Raw genomic sequence first — 17,698 nt, forward strand, 5'->3', positions numbered from 1 at the left:
CACAGTTGCATCAAAGAAGTTATAATGACAGACAAAAACATTATTCACAGAAGGAGCATTGTTTGGTCACCCACTGTTTCTCCATTACATAAAAGTATGTCAGACTTAGAGGGAGAAAAATATCACACAATACAAACATAACCACACAGACAAATCCTACTGAATTCTCTCATAAACAAAGCACCCGTTGGGCATGATTTAGAGGGGCTTGGAAAAGCTGTTATTTGACAATAGCCGTTCCAAACGAACAGAGACTATCTTTTGAAACTGAACTTTCCGTCGTCCCAATTCTTTTGTGCTTGCTGCATTTAAAAAAAAAATATTCGCCTCAAAGGTTTTCTGTCATTTCACGTGTGAAAAATAATTAAATGTCCATTAAATCTTTATCACTGTACGTGTCTCTGAAAACAAAAACACAACATTAATTCGGAGAGCTGTGGGAAGACATATGAAAGGTTCCAGCTTCAAAGCTTGACCTTCATCCACCTGAATGTGTGAGAGACTGCAAGAAAAACAAAGCTGAATGCATGAATGCCAAATATCCCCATTAAAGACCACTGACAAAGGAATGATATTCTATAGGACATGGCTGTTTCTTCATATGGAACTGCATTTCTAAATGCGTCTACCAATTGGCAGCCTCTGGGAGAAAAAGATCACCCCTAACCTCATCTTGATCCTATACCAGGAAGTGCAACGTTGCGTACAGCAATGAATAGAACATAATAGGATGTAGACTGGTGCTGTGGCGAGAAAAATAAGCAACGCTTCTTCAATGTATCTTGAATAGGTCTCGCTGGTTTAGTGATAAAGATCACTTGTATTGAGTACATTTCTGTCTGAAGAGATATTCAATTTAAAAAACATAAGGTATGCCATGCTTAATGTTGTATAACAAATTTGCAAATCCATGTCTTAAAAAACTGTTTAAGCTTTTGAAGATAAAGTTAACATGGAAAACAACATTTCATATCAAGCCCACAATAAGCCTCTTTGGTCACACTTTACATTACAAAGGCCTTATACCAGAAGTAACAAGCTGGGAATGTTGTATCATCTGGCCAATCTGCTGTTTCTCAGCTCTAAGCCTCAAGCCCACAAAACAACTGTCCTCTGGTCTGGTGTAGACTTTCAGTGGCCTTACAAAGGGTGTGTGTGTGTGTTTGTGTGTGTGTGCTTCCCTTTGCCACTTTACATTATGAGGTCAATGAAAGGTAAGGGCTTCACCCTCTCTCAGCGTAGCAATCAGACAAAAAGCAGGTGTTGTGTCTAACATAACCTGGGGTGGGCAAAGCTATCTATTCCAGAGATATCCATCGGCCCTTTGTCTATAAAGGACCTTTAATAGTGGCACTAATCCACTTAGCTACCATACAAATTATATTTCTGTGATGATTTGAGGCTGACATCAGCAAGTTCAGTGTCCAGAGCTATCGGATGGCACTGACTAGATGTATGCCGACAGTACATGACCTATTTAATGGTTAAGAAATGATAGATCAGATTATGGCTTTCTACTGGAGTGAACGACCTCTGCTCTCATCCTTAAGCTTCATTGTTTGCACCTGATATGAAACTTCATATTTTAATGCGATTATCTTGCTTGGTATGTATGAAACAAGAGATGATTTATGAAGTGAGTTCATGTGGCTCTAGTCAAGCTTCACTTGCCGACCATATCAACATCATTTGTCATTTCTTTGTTACATCTCGCTCAATATCTCTTAGGAAATTAGATTTGTTTTTTTTCGCTCTCCTCTCTAAAACTTTTGTGAGAAATTATACGTTTCTATGGTTGACGAGACAAAACAGGACAAATAAATCAATATAAAGCAAATGAAAGCAAATTGAATCTATTAAAGCAAAATTACTGGGAGAAAAATCACCCAAACACGACACAACCCAGAGAGTCATGGCCATGGGCACAATTAATGACAGAGGTAGTAAAAAGGTGTTGGATCATTAAGCTTGCAGGGGCCTGTGTGCATGCAGACAAGATCCCTACGCTAGACCAGCACAAACAAGCCCCCATCTTAATGGCCCATTGAAGTAGTGCTGCCCTGCATATCAGTGAAACAGGCTGCCTGCAAGGGCCTAGCCTTCTACAATATCTCAGCTATCACTATAATCACTGGGGATGTGTTGTATTTTCACACAAAAAGTGAGGATCAGGGAGCGACCCTGCGGCTCCACCTCCGTCTCCTTCCTTACCTGAGGAATACCAAGCAGCGGGGTGCCAATGGAGGACCTTGAGATCAGCGTGAGCTTGCAAGGGGGGCTCTCCAGGGCAGCCATGAGTAATTAGTTCTAATTAGTAGCGGTGATTAACCGCGCTGGGGAACGTGGGGGCCGTAGGGGAGCAGATTGATAGAGCTGGCCCTCCTAACCCATAGAGGCTCCACTGCATCTTAAGCAGAAGGGACCCTGCCTGTGCCCGCCAGCCAGCCAGATAGCATGTCCACCTAGCATAAACAAATTAAAATCAAATCAAACTTTATTGGTCGGGTACACAGAATTGCAGGTGTTATAACAGGTGCATCGAAATGCTTTGTTTCTAGCTCCAACAGCGCAGTAGAACGTCTAGCAAATACAATACAAATACACAAATAATCAAGAAACAAACAAACAAACAAGAAATGACAATCCAGAGTAGATCTATTTCAGTGAGCATGTGTCAGAATCCACAACATAAATACGTGGTTTGCAATGTTTCCTTTGTTGGGCAAGCAGTAAATTTGAGGTCTTATGAGAGGAAACTTGAACGTTGTGAGAATTTTGTGCAGCTTCTGGCACTTGTTTACAGTGAACACTGAGGATGTACCCTTACAGTCTTAGACAGTAGCCAATAGGCTATTGTGGCTATTTGAGCATACTGTAGACCTACCAAAAAAAACAATGGAGCAAATCCCATAACATTTTCACATTTCTGTGATACAGCCTAAATCAGCCTATATGTGGTGTTCAATGCAGACCAACATTGCATGAGACTTTTAAAAATGTTTTTATATTATGAAGGGCTTGACATTAATTAATTATATTTTACTTGCTCTGTAACACCATGGGCCAAATTGGTGACTGTAAATTGCATTGTATTGTGTCGTATGATGCAAGAAACCACTTTAAAAATAAAATGTATTATTATTACCATACAGAGAAATAGACAATGTAGGCTACCCCTCTGCCTATTGGCTTATTTACATATTCAAGACTGTCTCAAAATACAACTCTGCACCTTTAATTAATACATAAGCTTTTTATCTGACTGATTTCAAAGAAATGTAGCCTACATGTTTTGTGCTCTTGTAGAAAGCAGTAACTTCCCATTGCTGACCTATACGTATCTATAACTGGGCTAATAACTTGCTAACTAGCAAAGAATATCAACACGTGCACACACATGGCTCTGCTGATCTAAACCCATCTGAAAAGCACATTCACTCAGGGGTGATTGAAAGAACGCTCATGGGCTACCTCAGCCAATAGAATTCTACTCCGTTGCGTTCCTGTTCTGCCTACAAGAAAATCACAGACTCAATCTTGCAAAGTTAGATTTGTTTTGGTTTGTTGCATTGAAAAGGGGCTGATATAATGTTGATTAGGTCACATAAAAACATTGATCTATATAGTGCAAAGTAATGGGGCGAACTCAGTGATGTTAAACTCTTGCGTCTGCGTGGCAGTCCTGGAGGAGGTATACAGCCGAGGGAACATTGGTGCTGTGTAGACAGTGTATCATTTGGAAGGAAAATGGAATGTACAGTAGTAGGTATATTGGGATGAACTATGTCCACAATACAGTATATACTGTATATACAATGAATCTAAAGTGCCTTCGGAAAGTATTCAGACCCCTTCCCCTTTTCCATATTTTGTTATGTAACAGACTTTTTCTAAAATGTATTACATTTTTAAAATACCTCTTCAATCTACACACAATACCAAAGCAAAAACAGTTTTTATACATTTTAGCAAATAACAGAAATACCTTATTTACATAAGTATTCACTTATACCCTTTGCTATGAGACTCGAAATTGAGTTCAGGTGCATCATGTTTCCATTTTGATCATCCTTGAAATGTTTCTACAACTTGATTGGAGTCCACCTGTGGTAAATTCAATTGATTGGACATGACTTGGCAAGGCCCACACCTGTCTATATAAGGTCCCACAGTTGACAGTGCATGTCAGAGCAAAGACCAAGCCATGAGGTCGAAGGAATTGTCCGTAAAGCTCAGAGACAGGATTGTGTCGAGGCACAGATCTGGGGAAGGGTACCAAAAAATGTATGCAGCATTGAAGGTCCCCAAGAATACAGTGGCCTCCAAATCAAATCAAATGTTATTAATCACATACATATGGTTAGCAGATGGTATTGCGAGTGTAGCGAAATGCTTGTGCCTCTAATAATTCCAACAGTAGCGGGTAGCGGGGTAGCGGGGTGAACATGCAGCGGCTCGGGTGGTTGTTGTCCATGATCATCTTTTTGGCCTTCCTGTGACATCGGGTGCTGTAGGTGTCCTGGAGGTCAGGTAGTTTTCCCGAGGTGATCACCCTCTGGAGTGCCCTGCGGTTGTGGGCGGTGCAGTTGCTGTACCAGGCAGTGATACAGCCTGACAGGATGCTCTCAAGTAAAACTTTGTGAGGGTTATAGGTGACAAGCCAAATTTCTTCAGCCTCCCAAGGTTGAAGAGGTGCTGTTGTGCCTTCTTCACCACACTGTCTGTGTGGGTGGACAATTTCAGTTTGTCCATGATGTGTACACCGAGGAACTTGAAACTTTCCACCTTCTCCACTGCTGTCCCATCGATGTGGATAAGGAGGTGCTCCCTCTGCTGTTTCCTGAAGTCCACGATCATCTCCTTTGTTTTTTTGACGTTAAGTGAGAGGTTGTTTTCCTGACACCACACTCTGAGTGCCCTCACCTCCTCCATATAGGCTGTCTTGTCATTGTTGGTGATCAAGCCTACTACTGTTGTTTCGTCTGCAAACTTGATGATCAAATTGGGGGTGTGCATGGCCACGCAGTCATGGATGAACAGGGAGTACGGGAGGGGGCTGAGCATGCACCCTTGTCGGGCCCCAGTGTTGAGGATCAGCGAAGTGGAGATGTTGTTTCCTACCTTCACCACCTTGGGCGGCCCGTCAGGGAGTTCAGGACCCAAACGCACAGGGCGGGTTTAAGACCCAGGGCCTCAAGCTTAATGATGAGCTTGGAGGGTACTATGGTGTTGAATGCTGAGCTATAGTCAATGAACAACATTCTTACAAAGGTATTCCTCTTGTCCAGATGGGATAGGACAGTGTGCAGTGTGTAGGCGATTCCATCATCTGTGGACCTATTGGGACAGTAGGCAAATTGGAGTGGGTCTAGGGTGACAGGTAAGGTGGAGGTGATATGATCCTTGACTAGTCTCTCAAAGCACATCATGATGATAGAAGTGAGTGCTACGGGGCGATAGTCATTCAGTTCAGTTACCTTTGCCTTCTTGGGTACAGGAACAATAGTGGCCATCTTGAAGCATGTGGGGACAGCAGACTGGGATAGGGAGAGAATATGTCCGTAAACAGTAAACACACCAGCCAGCTGGTCTGCACATGCTCTGAGGATGCGGCTAGGGATGCTGTCTGGGCCGTCAGCCTTGCGAGGGTTAACACGTTTTAAATGTCTTACTCACGTTGGCCATGGAGAAGGGGGTGCAGTCCTTGGTAGCGGGCCGCGTCGGTGGCACTGTATTATCCTCAAAGCGGGCAAAGAAGGTGTTTTGTTTGTCTGGAAGCAAGACGTCAGTGTTTGTGACGTGACTGGTTTTCTTTTTGTAGTCCATGATTACCTGTAGACCCTGCAACATACGTCTCGTGTCTGAGTCGTTGAATTGCGACTACACTTTGTCCCTATACTGAAGTTTCGCTCTATCATTCTTAAATATAAAAAGATTGAAACCACCAAGACTCTTGCTAAAGCCCCCGGCCAATCTGACCAATCGGGACAGAGCTTCAGAGTTCCTCTATAGAGATAGGAGAACTTTCCAGAAGGACAGCCATCTCTGCAGCACTATATCAATCAGGCCTCTATGGTAGAGTGGCCAGACGGAAGCCACTCCTCAATAAAAGGCGCATGACAGCCCGCTTGGAGTTTACCAAAAGGCACCTAAAGGACTCTGAGACCATGAGAAACAAGATTCTCTGGTCTGATAAAATCAAGATTGAACTCTTTGGCCTGAATGCCAAGCGTCACTTCTGGAGGAAACCTGGCACCATCCCTACTGTGAATGTGGGGATGTTTTTCAGCGGCAAGGACTGGGAGACTAGTCAGGATCGAGGGAAAGGGAAATGGAGCAAAGTACAGTGAGATCCTTGATGAAAACCTGCTCCAGAGCGCTCAGGACCTCAGACTAGGGCAAAAATGTACCCTCCAACAGGACAATGACCCTAAGCACACAGACAAGACAATGCAGAAGTGGCTTTGGGACAAGTCTCTGAACTTCCTTGAGTGGCCCAGACTTGAACCCGATCTAACATATCTGGAGAGACCTGAAAATTGCTGTGCAGCGACGCTCCACATCCAACCTGACAGAGCTTGAGAGGATCTGCAGAGAAGAATGGGAGAAACTCCCCAAATACAGGTGTGCAAAGCTTGTAGCAATATACCCAAGTAGACTCGAGGCTGTAATTGCTGCCAAAGGTGCTTCAACAATGTACTAAGTAAAGGGTCTGAATGCTTATGTAAATGTGATATTTCAGTTTTTTTGCAAACATTTGCAAAACCTGGTTTTGCTTTGTCATTAGGGGGTAGATTGATGAGGAAAAAACTATTTTATCCATTTTAGAATATGGAAAAAGTCAAGGGGTCTGAATACTTTCTGAATGGACTGTACATACATGGGGCATTAGTCTCAAGGATCAGAGCTGAGTACCGGGCAGGTAGCTGGCTAGTGATGGCTGTTCAACAGTCTGATGGCCTTGTGATAGAAAGACGTCAGTGTTTCTCAGCGTCTTGGTCCCAGCTCTGATGCACCTGTACCGTCTCTGTCTGCTAGATGGTAGCATAGTAAACAGACCGTGTCTCGGGTGGCTGAGGTCCTTGCTGATCTTCTTGACCTTCCTTTGACACTGAGTGCTATAAAGGTCCTGGAGGGCAGGCAGCGTGCCCTTGGTAAAGCGGTTGCGGGCGTTACAGTTGCCGTACCAGGCGGTGATGCAGCCTGACAGAATGCTCTCAATGGTGCATCTATAGAAGTTTGTTAGGGTCTTAGGGGGCATGCAGAATTTCTTCAACTGCGTGGCACCATTTCAGGTCATCAGTGATGTGCATGCCAAGGAACCTTTGAAGCTCTTGACCCACTCCACTGCGGCCCCGTTGATGTGGATTGGGGAGTGCTTCCTCTTCACTCTACTGTTTTGTCTCATGTCTACACTGTATTGGAGGTGTACACCACATTGTGCCTACCCATCTCAGAAGCTGCTCCCTATTGTGTGCTTTGAAATGCATTGTGTCATGATAAAATTCCATCCAAAGTGTTTTCAATATACCTAATATTATGACACATTTTTGTTGATTCTCTATGTCATTTCAAACTAGAAGATTATACTTCATACTCTGCAATTGAGCACCAATCCAGCTTTTGATTCAAACAAGCAAATTCAAACAAGCGAATGTACCGAGCTTGATTTTTAAACACATCAATGAGTCTAATTAGTGTCATTCTCCCATCCCCAATAATGTTCCTAAAAGCTGGGCCCAGTCTCCACCAGCCAGTCATTTCTTTAAGATGGCAGGGGGGCTCTTAACAAGATAAGCCCTGAGATCAGTGTTCCTGGAGGAACATTACCTGAACAAGCGAGCTGATGAAAATTACTGTAGTGTACCGCCGCCTGCTTGGAACAGCTGAAGTGTTGTTCAAATGTCTCAGATAAAACAACCAACACGAGTACCACTAGAACACCTATAATTCCCACTCCGCACAGGGAAAGGCTGAGAAAGACGGGAGATGATCCTATTTGTACTGAGACTTGATTAAGAAACAGACTTCAAATCCCGCTATTTAACAAGGTGGTGGGGATTAAAAAGGTCTCTCCAAATCCTGAGAACAGCAAACTGTTTGCCTGGAAAGCTCTTTTCATAGTGCTCCACTGAGGGCTGAAAGCTGAGAGGAGAAACCACTACTCACCTCCTCTCATTAAAATGATCTCCGCTCTCACAGAGTGATTGGTCCAAGGGACTTGATGACTGCCAGACAGATGCAGGCATTAGTTTGCTGTTTCTTTCTAACATAGGAAGGAACGACCTTGGCTTAAGCATGTTTTTCAGATGCCATTCTCTGTGGTTCCAACAGATATGAGGCATTTGGCATTGGGGGAGGGCTTTATGTGTGTGTGTGTGTGTGTGTGTGTGTGTGTGTGTGTGTGTGTGTGTGTGTGTGTGTGTGTGTGTGTGTGTGTGTGTGTGTGTGTGTGTGTGTGTAAATGCATGTGTGTGCCCTTGTGTTGATATCTGCTCTGGCTTTGACTGCTGTTGGCAATTTAAGATAGGGTGCTCTCACAATGCCTCAGCAGCCTGAGATGTGCAATATTGACTGGTTTCAATTTCCTCCATTTTGACAGCCCATTTCGGCCGCAACTATGAATAAAGAGGGCCATAGTCTCAGTACACATCACTATCCGATCAAATGTTCCCCTCTCCCCCAAGCCTTTAGGGAGACTACACAACACTGGCATACATAACACTGGATGAATATAGCCTGGACACAGCCTCAGATTACTGCACACCACAGTCAAGTCCAATAGAAGCACCAAATGATTTACGTATCCTCAAACGTATCCTCAAATTCAAAAAGTCATTTTGAATGGTATATGCACCATTAAAAATAAAATGAAGAAATTATCAAGCCAACGGCTGACGCTCATTGAATTACATGTTCAGCTTGACAGCTCTGTGTTGGTGAAGAAATGAAAGTACAATTAGATTTTGAAAAATGAATATGGGGAATAACAGTATTGCTTTCTCGGAATTGTCAAACTTGACAGTGCTATTACCATCACTACAAGATCAGCAGTTGGCATGTTGTATTCGGTGTACAGAATTTAGACGTTTCACCCCACGCTGTCTCAATGGACTGATTGAATTAAATGTAAATGAAGGAAACGGAGCAATTTCAACAACATTGCCTCTTTAATCATAGTCCTAATCCAACTGACAAACCCTTTTTGGCAATATGGAAGTAAAGCACTGCTGGAAAGCATCCGAATAAGAACACACCTTTAAAACATCACAGCTAGTGGAGGTTATGTCCATAAAAATTGCTTTTGGCAAAGAACTGAGACAATTTTCTGATAGCGTTATAGTAACACATTGTTGAAGTCTAATCCGTTGACAAAGAGTATACTAGTGTGTATGTGCCAGGGAGCTCTGACCTGATATATGAGGGTCATATTCTATACAGACCATTCTTCTTAGCTATTCCACATCGTGCTCTAAGTCAGGGCTGAGGCGGAGACTCCATGAATGACCCTTAATGTGACAGAGAAATGGGGATCACTTTCTCTCTGTGGCTGTGCCAGCAGTCTGATGATATCGACTAGATGGTGTGAGCGGGCGGGGGAGACTCCAAAAAGCGGATTAAAGCGAGGAGATAAGGCAATCCACTGTAATTAAGCCCTATCTCTGGACAGCCACTGAAGAAGATACATCATCCTTCACAGCCTTGCCACTGTTGAAATACACTAACAATTATTCAATAATTCATTCTTATGCATGCATGAGCCAAACACTAATAGGACATATTTTAACTACAACATTATAGCGTACTCTTCAATTAAATTAATTGGGAATGCATTTATGATCAATGTAATACATCACCTTTTTCATATTTTTTAATCACTCTATTGTAATTGTATCAGCTCTGTTGTCAGGCCTTTTATGATGCAGCCTATGTTAATTTCCCTTTCCAGATATTTCTAATTGAGAAGTGAGATATATAGGCTTGTGGCACTAGACATACTACAGGAGACATTAGCCAGGGCCCTCGGGGTGCCACTGCTGCTATCCATCCTGCATTAACAGGAAGTTAATAACATGAAGTTGAAGTATAATGAGAAGTCACCGTACAGGGTGCTGGAGTTACTCCTTCAGAGGACACTGTGAAATATGTCTGGACAAGGGCCCTCCACAATCAACCATCTCTGATCTCTAGTTCACACAGAAAAATTACCATAGAGTGAAAATTTCACTGTGAATGGTGGTGCATGAGAAATGATAGGATTCAAATGAAATACATTGATCAAATGAGGTGAAAATACTTGGATCCTCTGATTTAAAAGGACTTCTAGTTAAATATTACACTCCCAAGCAAATGTGCCTTGTCTGTCGCAAATTGGTCACATCTGGACTTAGAAGAGAGTATTTATCAAGCGAGAAATTGCAATTAAATAATTTAACCCTAGACTTTGAAATAATATTGTATTATAATGACAGTTTTTACCTTTGTTGAATGAACAATTCCTTAGGTCCATGTGTTGCGTTGATTCCCTACTGTTAAAAGTGTTTTCACCATTTAGTTTCTAGCTACTATAGAATTTTTACTGTAGCTCTGAGACCCTTTTATGTCATCTAGTGTTGCACCAAAGATGTTTCCCAAATTGTTTTATAACACAGAACACATTCATCAAAGTATTCTACTTTCTTAAATCCTCCTTTTCTCTTCTAGATTCCAACACAATCATGCAATGTCTCTGGACATGGTAAGTGTTTCAAAGGCTTTCCTATGCTGAGGGTTATTAGACATGGGTAAACAGAAGCCATCTTTGAAATGCTCTGACATTTCCTCATCAACTGAAATGCAAACAGTGTGGAGCCTTCATCATTTTCCAGTAGAAAAGGTCTGAAAGCACCGAATGTTGTGGTCAACACCGTGCAAGGGGACGTGAGACCACATATGTGACTACATTACACCAGCTAGCCATTCCATGTTCCACCCCTGCTGTTCACCACTGGCAGTCATAGCAACCACAAAGGAATTATAAACGGCTTGGAATAGGTTGTCCTTCATGAATGATACTGTTCAGCTTCCAACTATCTGGGTAATACATACACCACAGCTTTACATCAGGTGTTGCTGTTTGTCATGGCCTTATCAGAGGTTTCCTCCCTCTTGTCCTTTATCATACACTGTAACACCTTGACAGGAAGAGATAGCAGAAAGGACGAGGTGTCCTTTTCTACAGGTGAAACTCTCTTAAAGGCCTAATGTGGAGGGAGTCGTAAAATCTCAACTATTATTGCCATCCATTAATGGTCCACACTTCATTCAGCACCAATTAGGCTTTTTCTCCCCATCCTCTGTATCCTGAGGCAACCAGTCTAGGATTTGGAGATGGGGAGAGACAACCACTCCACTAGGAGCACTGACTCACCAGGTTTAAGTACTCAGACTGCTTGAGTCTCCTCTCGAGAATGATATCCAGAGGGAAGCAAAGAAGTCATAATTGTTTGAGTGACAGACTTTATGTCTCTGCACTGCAAGGTCAGATATTTACCGCCCGAAAAACGGAATGTGATAAGTGATCTCTGGGATGGGTGGATTTCTTCTAGAATAACTTACAGTAGTAGTGTGTGTCTTAGTCAAGTGTAAAACGTAAGCTATATACTGTATGTTTTTATAATGAATTATTAACATGAGAGAGCTGGCTTGGAAAAAGGTAAGCATCAGCTTCAATAGAATAAGTAAAAATAGCAGAGGACAGAGTAGTAACCAAACTATAATTGTGTGATCACTTGCATGCCAACTTCAACCTTGTCCCTCCCAAAAAGCCATAAGGAAGAAATGTTCTCGGAGGTTCATTTGTGACTATATTATCACGAGAACTAGGGTAATTGCCAACAAATGACAAAAAAAAGGACTATTGAAAACCAATTTGGCTTATAACTGACCGTGTGATGTCCTCTCAGCAGGTGGTTATTCATAATACAGCAGGTAATTCATATGAATTATTTCCTACCTGTCATTCACCTTGTTCCAGCGGCTCACTGTTGAAGTAATTGTAGTTGCTGTAGATTTCACGCTGGCACCTATGGCTGCTTTCTTGGCTGACCTTCCTGGACTCTCCCTTCAACCAATTATCTGTGGGCCTTGCAGAGAAAGACACAAGTGTAAATATTCCAAAGAGAATCCTGTGGCCTCATTGATCCACAGCCAATACTTCCTGAAACTGATCCTGGTCAATACATAACTACAGAAATAGCTAAGGATAGTAGCGTAAAAATAGAGCATACAGATGTATATATTATGTCCGTGCACTGTGCTACTGCCATCTGTGGTTGTCAGTCATTAAAATGTAAAAAACTCACTTATGAAAAACATTGGAAATTTGGCAATGTGCACTGAGTATGTTAAGCATTTTCAGCAGTGAGGTAACTTGCTGAGGTGGTTATGGCTATGATATTAAAGTTAGATATGTGATTAGAGTACAGTGAGATTCCACATGTCCAAACAAATAACACTTTAACAGACGATTATTTGTAAATCAAGCCATCTGACAGATTGAATGGAAGGTATGTGACCAACAAAATGTCCTCAATAGAAACAGTTCAGTGAGCATTCTTTCTGAAAACCTCTGGAAATGGTTATGAATACATCACATTGGCCTTTCTACATGCTCCACCTCTGAATTCAGTATCACAGCTAGCAAGCCAGCGGGGGGGGCTACATTTGCCTTAAAATGTTTCATCTCCAAATGAAAACAGGCCACCTCCATGAAAAGAGCTGTGATGGTAAGTATGAGAGCAGGGTCATTTGGTGCCGACAAAGTATTGGTAAAATGAGTTTCCATGGAGACTGATATGCTCTCATATGCGAAGAGTGGCATTTTGGAATGAATGAAGCAAACTGCGGGGCACAAGATAATGGGCTTAGACAAAGAGAGACAGTGTCAACACCAGTGTGTTCACCCAGTCTGAGGTTTCGCCACACAAAGAAAGGGGTTCACCTGTAATGCACATGTCCTGCTGCCACTAAGTGTTTAGGCCTTCCATTGTTAGGCCAAATCCCTTAGAAATTGGTCCTCTTAAACAAAATAGATAAACAATTGTTTAAAAAAATATATATACCTCAACGAGTACAATTTCATAGATACATGTGTGTGGAATTACATCCTAACAGCTTTCACAGTTATAGTGTATGGGTGAAGTAATACAGTCGCCAATGAAACAAATACCCATAAAGCACTGCTCAAAGGTGACCCTTTTGATGGGGCTTCCTGTAATGCTCTGTGAGGAAGCAGGAACTAGAGCAACTGAAATGTATGCCTTTGAATCCCATGACCTCTGTGCCAAGATCATGTTGAAACAACTGCACTGTGATGATTGTCAGAGAAATTGACATGCACACACACAGCAATAAACATGTGCCAATGCAGACACAAGACACAACCTCTGATGCCTATCTTTTCAGCGAGCGCCACTGTCAATGGTTGAAAGGTGAGCCACCTGTACACGCCTTAGAAACTTATTGATGTGATTGAGTTGGGATTTTTGCTTATCACCGTAATATCAGTCACCTTGTTTTTCTGTCAAAAGTCAACAACGGCACTATCTAACCCTGATATGGAGCCAATTAAATCCTTGTTTCAATCTACCGTGCCAGGGTGCTGTGAAGTGCATTCTAATGTCTCCTCAATTCAACACTTAACCCCTCAGAGTCTGGACTCCTGCATTTGGTGCATTTAGAGACTGGGATGACTCAGGGATGGCTCAGCATACAGACAGTTTGTGTCCACAGCCTGGGGTATATGTGGAGCAGGAGCCTACGGTTTATCAGAGAGGTGAGTGAGAAGGTGACGCTATTGACACACAGAGGCACAGCTAAGCCACTTCAGATCCCAATCGATCACAGGTCCACTCCACTACATGTGGGATTCTCCCAATAAACCCAGATCTGTCCTGTCTGCCTCCCAGACCCCGGGACAGAGAGAGCTGGACTGTACCCATCCAACTCTAATATAGTCACAATTTGCACTGGCCAGACAAGTCAAATGTCCTCTAATTTGGTATTTGCCCATGTCAATGAGTCTGGTTCCTCTCAAGGTTTCGTTGAGTTCTCGTGAAGGACTTTCTTTACCTTGTTAATACTGTCCACAGGATAGCTTCATAAAGGTCCGGAGTGGGACTATTTTAAATGGTCTGTGACAGTGACTGTCCACTTAGGATAGCTTCATAAAGGTCTGGAGTGGGACTATTTTAAATGGTCTGTGACAGTGACTGTCCACTTAGGATAGCTTCATAAAGGTCCGGAGTGGGACTATTTTAAATGGTCTGTGACAGTGACTGTCCACTTAGGATAGCTTCATAAAGGTCTGGAGTGGGACTATTTTAAATGGTCTGTGACAGTGACTGTCCACTTAGGATAGCTTCATAAAGGTCTGGAGTGGGACTATTTTAAATGGTCTGTGACAGTGACTGTCCACTTAGGATAGCTTCATAAAGGTCTGGAGTGGGACTATTTTAAATGGTCTGTGACAGTGACTGTCCCCTTAGGATAGCTTCATAAAGGTCCGGAGTGGGACTATTTTAAATGGTCTGTGACAGTGACTGTCCACTTAGGATAGCTTCATAAAGGTCTGGAGTGGGACTATTTTAAATGGTCTGTGACAGTGACTGTCCACTTAGGATAGCTTCATAAAGGTCTGGAGTGGGACTATTTTAAATGGTCTGTGACAGTGACTGTCCACTTAGGATAGCTTCATAAAGGTCTGGAGTGGGACTATTTTAAATGGTCTGTGACAGTGACTGTCCCCTTAGGATAGCTTCATAAAGGTCTGGAGTGGGACTATTTTAAATGGTCTGTGACAGTGACTGTCCACTTAGGATAGCTTCATAAAGGTCTGGAGTGGGACTATTTTAAATGGTCTGTGACAGTGACTGTCCACTTAGGATAGCTTCATAAAGGTCTGGTGGGACTATTTTAAATGGTCTGTGACAGTGACTGTCCACTTAGGATAGCTTCATAAAGGTCTGGAGTGGGACTATTTTAAATGGTCTGTGACAGTGACTGTCCACTTAGGATAGCTTCATAAAGGTCTGGAGTGGGACTATTTTAAATGGTCTGTGACAGTGACTGTCCACTTAGGATAGCTTCATAAAGGTCTGGAGTGGGACTATTTTAAATGGTCTGTGACAGTGACTGTCCACTTAGGATAGCTTCATAAAGGTCTGGAGTGGGACTATTTTAAATGGTCTGTGACAGTGACTGTCCACTTAGGATAGCTTCATAAAGGTCTGGAGTGGGACTATTTTAAATGGTCTGTGACAGTGACTGTCCACTTAGGATAGCTTCATAAAGGTCTGGAGTGGGACTATTTTAAATGGTCTGTGACAGTGACTGTCCCCTTAGGATAGCTTCATAAAGGTCTGGAGTGGGACTATTTTAAATGGTCTGTGACAGTGACTGTCCACTTAGGATAGCTTCATAAAGGTCTGGAGTGGGACTATTTTAAATGGTCTGTGACAGTGACTGTCCACTTAGGATAGCTTCATAAAGGTCTGGAGTGGGACTATTTTAAATGGTCTGTGACAGTGACTGTCCACTTAGGATAGCTTCATAAAGGTCTGGAGTGGGACTATTTTAAATGGTCTGTGACTGACTTAGGATAGCTTTAAAGGTCTGGTGGGACTATTTTAAATGGTCTGTGACAGTGACTGTCCACTTAGGATAGCTTCATAAAGGTCTGGAGTGGGACTATTTTAAATGGTCTGTGACAGTGACTGTCCCCTTAGGATAGCTTCATAAAGGTCTGGAGTGGGACTATTTTAAATGGTCTGTGACAGTGACTGTCCCCTTAGGATAGCTTCATAAAGGTCTGGAGTGGGACTATTTTAAATGGTCTGTGACAGTGACTGTCCACTTAGGATAGCTTCATAAAGGTCTGGAGTGGGACTATTTTAAATGGTCTGTGACAGTGACTGTCCACTTAGGATAGCTTCATAAAGGTCTGGAGTGGGACTATTTTAAATGGTCTGTGACAGTGACTGTCCACTTAGGATAGCTTCATAAAGGTCTGGAGTGGGACTATTTTAAATGGTCTGTGACAGTGACTGTCCACTTAGGATAGCTTCATAAAGGTCTGGAGTGGGACTATTTTAAATGGTCTGTGACAGTGACTGTCCACTTAGGATAGCTTCATAAAGGTCTGGAGTGGGACTATTTTAAATGGTCTGTGACAGTGACTGTCCACTTAGGATAGCTTCATAAAGGTCTGGAGTGGGACTATTTTAAATGGTCTGTGACAGTGACTGTCCACTTAGGATAGCTTCATAAAGGTCTGGAGTGGGACTATTTTAAATGGTCTGTGACAGTGACTGTCCACTTAGGATAGCTTCATAAAGGTCTGGAGTGGGACTATTTTAAATGGTCTGTGACAGTGACTGTCCACTTAGGATAGCTTCATAAAGGTCTGGAGTGGGACTATTTTAAATGGTCTGTGACAGTGACTGTCCCCTTAGGATAGCTTCATAAAGGTCTGGAGTGGGACTATTTTAAATGGTCTGTGACAGTGACTGTCCACTTAGGATAGCTTCATAAAGGTCTGGAGTGGGACTATTTTAAATGGTCTGTGACAGTGACTGTCCACTTAGGATAGCTTCATAAAGGTCTGGAGTGGGACTATTTTAAATGGTCTGTGACAGTGACTGTCCACTTAGGATAGCTTCATAAAGGTCTGGAGTGGGACTATTTTAAATGGTCTGTGACAGTGACTGTCCACTTAGGATAGCTTCATAAAGGTCTGGAGTGGGACTATTTTAAATGGTCTGTGACAGTGACTGTCCACTTAGGATAGCTTCATAAAGGTCTGGAGTGGGACTATTTTAAATGGTCTGTGACAGTGACTGTCCACTTAGGATAGCTTCATAAAGGTCTGGAGTGGGACTATTTTAAATGGTCTGTGACAGTGACTGTCCCCTTAGGATAGCTTCATAAAGGTCTGGAGTGGGACTATTTTAAATGGTCTGTGACAGTGACTGTCCACTTAGGATAGCTTCATAAAGGTCTGGAGTGGGGCTATTTTAAATGGTCTGTGACAGTGACTGTCCACTTAGGATAGCTTCATAAAGGTCTGGAGTGGGGCTATTTTAAATGGTCTGTGACAGTGACTGTCCACTTAGGATAGCTTCATAAAGGTCTGGAGTGGGACTATTTTAAATGGTCTGTGACAGTGACTGTCCACTTAGGATAGCTTCATAAAGGTCTGGAGTGGGACTATTTTAAATGGTCTGTGACAGTGACGTTGTAAAAAAGCTCCTTAAAATCAAACTGTAATTGGATTAGCTAGGAATGAGTCCCAGACTTCATCTAACGGAGCTGCAGGAGCATCCTTATTAACCCGGCCCAACACTGACTTGACTGATGGCTGGCCCGCTTTGTTTGTTTTGCCTGATCTCTGTCAGTCACGCCCCACATAATTACTGTGTGCCTTCGCAGGTTACATCGTGAATATTAGCTGCACTGTAAGCACACTTTAATTACATGGGCAAGTGGGTTGAGTTAATAAGGCTGCTTCAAAAAAACACAGTGCATCTCCCTCCTCCAGTTACCATGGCGTTGTGTTCAGGGATGGATAGGGTGTTTGTGCAGCTATATTCTGTGATGTAAATAAAATGGTGGCAAAATGATAAGCAGACTGGTTGACATCTTGTGTGGAGAGACTTGA

The 17,698-nt window shown here is 42.6% G+C and overlaps 1 protein-coding gene across 3 annotated transcripts in view; it reads right to left on the reverse strand.

The window, feature by feature from the left end:
* The window catches only part of LOC112235563 (RNA binding protein fox-1 homolog 3), a 310,477-nt gene that overhangs the window by 258,977 nt on the left and 33,802 nt on the right, over window positions 1-17,698 (reverse strand). For all 3 annotated transcript variants that reach the window (XM_042327697.1, XM_042327698.1, XM_042327694.1), the window contains exon 2: window positions 11,996-12,125. The gene's annotated coding sequence lies outside the window, so the exon portion shown is untranslated. The remainder of the gene's footprint in view (window positions 1-11,995; window positions 12,126-17,698) is intronic.

The sequence above is a fragment of the Oncorhynchus tshawytscha genome, linkage group LG09 (genome assembly GCF_018296145.1).
Source record: "Oncorhynchus tshawytscha isolate Ot180627B linkage group LG09, Otsh_v2.0, whole genome shotgun sequence".
Taxonomy (NCBI): domain Eukaryota; kingdom Metazoa; phylum Chordata; class Actinopteri; order Salmoniformes; family Salmonidae; genus Oncorhynchus; species Oncorhynchus tshawytscha.